Source organism: Oratosquilla oratoria, chromosome 5 (genome assembly GCF_046742065.1).
Source record: "Oratosquilla oratoria isolate Oo_2021 chromosome 5, ASM4674206v1, whole genome shotgun sequence".
Classification (NCBI taxonomy): Eukaryota; Metazoa; Arthropoda; class Malacostraca; order Stomatopoda; family Squillidae; genus Oratosquilla; species Oratosquilla oratoria.
This window is the reverse complement of record NC_134781.1, coordinates 18,387,103-18,392,102: the sequence shown is the minus strand read 5'-3', so window position 1 is coordinate 18,392,102 and position 5,000 is coordinate 18,387,103. Positions and strand designations below refer to the sequence as shown.

The 5,000-nt window shown below is 45.1% G+C and overlaps 1 protein-coding gene across 1 annotated transcript in view; it reads right to left on the bottom strand.

Annotated features, from left to right (window-relative positions):
* Nucleotides 1-5,000, bottom strand: part of LOC143025389 (uncharacterized) — a 409,442-nt gene that overhangs the window by 29,887 nt on the left and 374,555 nt on the right. The window lies entirely within an intron of this gene.

Sequence of the window (5,000 nt, the reverse complement as noted above, 5' to 3'; positions counted from 1 at the left end):
AAAGCTAAAAACGTAATACATGATAAAGTGGCTTCATGCATGCAAAAGCAGGTATCACTTACAGATTTATACACATAATTATGTATGCAAGTGCAAGTACGCACGCACACACACACACACACACACTGTATTACCCATAGATCGGTCATATACGAGCTCTGAGCTCTCACCCGGGAGGTTGATAACTCAATCACGAGTCCAACACGTGATCCAAGAACCATGGTGAATCACACACACACACACACACATGCACGTACACACACACACTCACATGCACGCACACACAACCACACATACAAGCACATGCACGCACACGTACACACACAGCACCCCCCCCACACACACACACATGAAATATGAAGAACTCGTAATGGTTTAGCCAATACATCAAAACAGACACAAGAAAGATAGAAGAAATACAGAGAGCGGCAACTCAAATGATCCCGAGACTGGCTGACAAGACGTACGAGATAATATTTGTGATTATCCACGTTGGAAAAGGAAAGAGACATGAAATGAAAACGATGTTTAATATGGATAAGAAAAAGAACAAATCAAAAAGCTCCTCCTATGGAGAGACCGTAGTAGACAACTATGGAAGACAGACTAATTTACAGATGTTGTCAGGTATCACAGTTTTCCATACAGCTGCGTCCATTTGTGGGATATGTTATGACCGGACCGACAACATTAATGAGTTTAAGGATTACATTTGATAAACAGAGATATGGAGACGGATCCCCATAAGCATAGCTACAATCTTGTATGCTGCCATTAGGTAAACACACACACACACACACGTGGCGCAGTTGGTTGAGTTCCCGGCTGCCACTACGGCGGTCCGGGTTCAAATCCCGCCCAGGGCTGAAATAATTTCAGTATCGCTGCGCTGCGGGTTGTTACTCCAACTCTCGTGGACGGGGAGTTGGGTGTGTGTGTGTGAGTGTAAGGTCACAGTACTACCCATAGATCCGTCATATATGAGCTCTGAGCTCTCCTCCGGGAGGGAAATAGCTATCGATCACGAGCACAACACGTGATCCACGACCATGGTGAATCAAACATACGCACACATCATATGGGGTATTGACTACAATAGTTTTTTTGTGCAGTTAGTACTTTAAGAACTTGAGACCCCTAGAAGCAGAGCATGCAACATTCTTTTATAACTGGGAAGTTACCTCCACTCTAAGAAGAATGTTGACCACTTTAACTTCCATTATCCCACCATGCTATTACCTTCCTTAGTCCCATCATTACCATCCAGACCCCATCTCTTCGATGCGATATTCCCAATATATAAAAACGTTGATTATAGGTGACGAAACACACACAAATACCTGTACATGAATGCATACATACACACAAACATACATACCTACCGGTACATACACCGAGATCTCTTAACCCGACACTCGCCAACCGCCACTTGTAAGGACATTTGAACCCAGGACATAAAATCACTTCGGGAATTGGTGGTGCTTTATGTCCTCCTGGGCCCAAACGTCCGCACAAGAGGCGGTTGGCAAGTGTTGGATTAAGAGACCTAGGTGTACATACATACATACATTACACAAATGATGGTGCATTGGTTAGCACTTTGGGACCCAATGCTTTAAGTCCCGAGTTTGCGCTGCGCTCACGACGTGAAAGGTTTTCATTGATACTACAAGCCGTTACTACCCTCCATGAGCAAGGGGATGGTAGTGTGTGTGTGTGTGTGTGTGTGTGTGTGTGTGTGTGTGTGTGTGTGTGTGTGTGTGTGTGTGTGTGTGTGTGTGTGTGTGTAAATAGCATAACCCACACACTGGACAACACGAGCTATGAACCCTCATCCGTAGGGGTAGTAGCTGTTGGTCACAAGCCCAGCACGTGATCCAAGACTATGGTGTATCACACACATACACGTGTGTGTGTGTGTGTGTGTGTGTGTGTGTGTGTGTGTGTGTGTGTGTGTGTGTGTGTGTGTTAAACCCGTGAGCTATTCATATCTATTTTCACGTACTCTATGAAGTCCGTTTCTTTACCTGATGGCCTCTCGGGCTGCCGAGCCCGCCTGGGTGTCTGTGGAAGCAATGCAGAACTACCTGAGCGTCTCCCTTACTGGAAGTTCCGCGGCGAACTCGGCCCAGCCGCTCCAGACGCCGCTCAAGAGCGACCAACTCGCAGCCCTGTGGACGTCCCATGCGCTCTCCGAGAAGGCGAAGAGAGAGGAAGAAGAGAGGTTCAACAATTCCTACGTCTTCCTCGGAGGGATGTGGCTGAGGGGTTTCAGTCAGCTCGGAGACGACGACTCACAGGATTCGGACGATTACGAAGAAGAAGCAAATCGTAATGGAATATTTGCAAGTCTTCCGAAAGAAGAAACACACGGCGAACCACGGGAAGAAGAACCCCAAAAGGCCGTCGAGCTTAAGATGGAGGAGAAGGCCAGGAACTGGACTCGGAACGTGAAGTCCGAAATCGGATTTCTGAAAGAAAGCCTCCGGGAAGGCCTTCATTCGAAAGTGTCCGACAGACTCCTGCCCGTTCGGGAGAAGGCCAAGACGGCTGCCGCCAAGGCCAAGAAGAGTTCGCGGTCCACGATGGTCGAATGCAAGCTTCGGGTCCTCGAGGTGCGCGACAACATCAAAGAAAACGAAAAGTTTTCCAAAATGAGCGACAACTGGAAGAGCTTCCAGAAGGCGCCGTCATCGTTCTTGAAGGAAAAGGCTGCGAGGCTCTCGACTAAGATAGGCCTCATCAAGAAGAAAGCCCACAGGTTTTGAGAAGCCCACGGAAACTGGCCGCGAACGAGAGGAACAAGAGTTTCCTCTCCTCGAAGTCTTGTCGCCATTTCCCGTCGAACTCGAGACCAACTCGTCGAATCGTCGTCGAATCCAGAAGTCTCCTCAGCCATGGCGCCACCGCCCACGAAAAGGAAGTGATATCAAAACACACTATCCTCCGAAATAGTACCAACCAAACATAACTATTTCAATCCATAGTGACAAAAAAAAGCATGGAAAACATACAAACAGAACCTGGAGAAATCTATATACAATAAAAAATAAACTTTGTCAGATGTCAATCCGGTCTCTCAATGCCTAACCCTCCCTACGGTAAAACGGGGACACCCGTGTCTCCATCTCAGAGTACACTCACGTAAAGGTATTTCGCACTTATTACGCCGCACACGTTGTCATCAAGCGGTTGACCGGCGAAATGCCAGAGGAATCCGAGGCCATAAAGAAGAAGCGGCAACGCCACTTTTGGAAATGGGTGACAGATCAGAAAAAAATTCCAAAAGCCGTCCTGCAGTCCAACAGACGGTACCTTTACCAGCTAAGGACCGAACATAGTCAAACATTCCCCGCTCTATATGCTAAAGTCAAATCTTTCACGACCAAAGAGTCGGTAAGAGAGTTTCATCGAAAAGTCCGTAAAGTTAACAGCATTCTACGGGAATTAAAAGACTTTAAATATTGTGATGAAATGTTTGACGAATTGAGATTTTTGACGGGGATATCACAGACGTGGCTTCCGACAATTTTATGAAACACTACTTTGCCGGATACTCAAATTTTGTGAAGAACGGTGCTAAATCTGACCACAGAAACTATCAGATGCACTACCTCGATATGTCATATAAAGCGTTTGTACGCTCCAAACGAGTGAACAAGTATTGATCTCCAAGAAAGATTTAAAGGAATTGTTAGACTTAAAGTTTAAGGAAAAATTTCAAGTGTTGGAAAATAAACAAGAAGAAATGAAGAAGGGGCAAGAAGAAGTGAAGAAGGGGCAAGACATCATCATCATCAAGGCGGTCAAGAGATGGAGTGACGATGATGACAGTGATGGTTCGGAAGGCGAAACTGGAAGGACTCCATCACGTAAAAGACCTAAAATGTCCAAAGATGTTGTTATTCAAAACATTTCTTCATTCAAACAACAGAAACCAAACAAAACTCCCCTCAGCTGAATAAAATTGCCTGGCGATAGCAAAATAAAGGAAAAAGAAGGTAAATAACTAAAAGCAAATAAACGAATAAATAAATGAATAATAATTAATAAATAATGATAAGAGGTCTCAATGATGCCTCCAGCTTTTCCTCGACGTGTTAGAGTGTAACTAAAGTACAGTGGTAGCAGGACGGAGGCGCTTGAGTGGCCCTGCAGAAGCTCCTGGTCGTGGTCTTTCCCTCAGGAGGGCATTGGCCGGGCCCAGATGGGGGCAGGAAGACCACTTGTGTGCGTGGAGAGGATGTTCCTCTAAAAAGTGGCATATGTTGTTGGTGTCTGTGTAGGGTACGCGTACCAATGGAGACGCACTTGCCCTATGCAGACGCATTTGACACAAAAAACTTCTACCTGCCGATGGTGAATAGATAGGAGCATAATTATAGGCTCAAAAAATCACTCAACTATCCCCTCATAATGTGATTTTTTGAGCCTATAATTATGCTCCTATTTATTCACCATCGGCAGGTAGAAGTTTTTTTGTGTCAAATGCGTCTGAATAGGGCAAGTGCGTCTCCACTGGGTAAATGTTATCTGTATCTGTGTACAAGTGGTTTCCACTCCTTTGTTTTGCAAGGGCAACTCGATCCTTCCTCTGCGGTTTGATCTGATGTGTCGACAGTTGTGAAATTGACCTGAGGGTGAGTCCTGTATTTATTGGTAGAGGAGTTAGGTGGTGCAGGAGAAGGATATTTAAGATTTCTGAGAAGTGTGTGTTTGGTAATTTTCTCCTGTTTCGTAGTGTTGCTAATGTAATGCAATGTAATTTAATGTATTATAATGTTATGGGTATGTAATGAGTGCTGTTCTTGGCCTGTGTATAAAACTATATTCCGTTTATTTGAGGTGGTTTCTGGATATAAGTACTTGTGATTCTTGGTTCGTGTGATTGGTGGCTGTGGCGGGTCTAATTGGTCACTAGTTATGGCCGGTTCCATTACCAATGTAATGTATTGCTTGTTCACTGTGGACATTGTGGGTTTTGCACAATATATGTACTG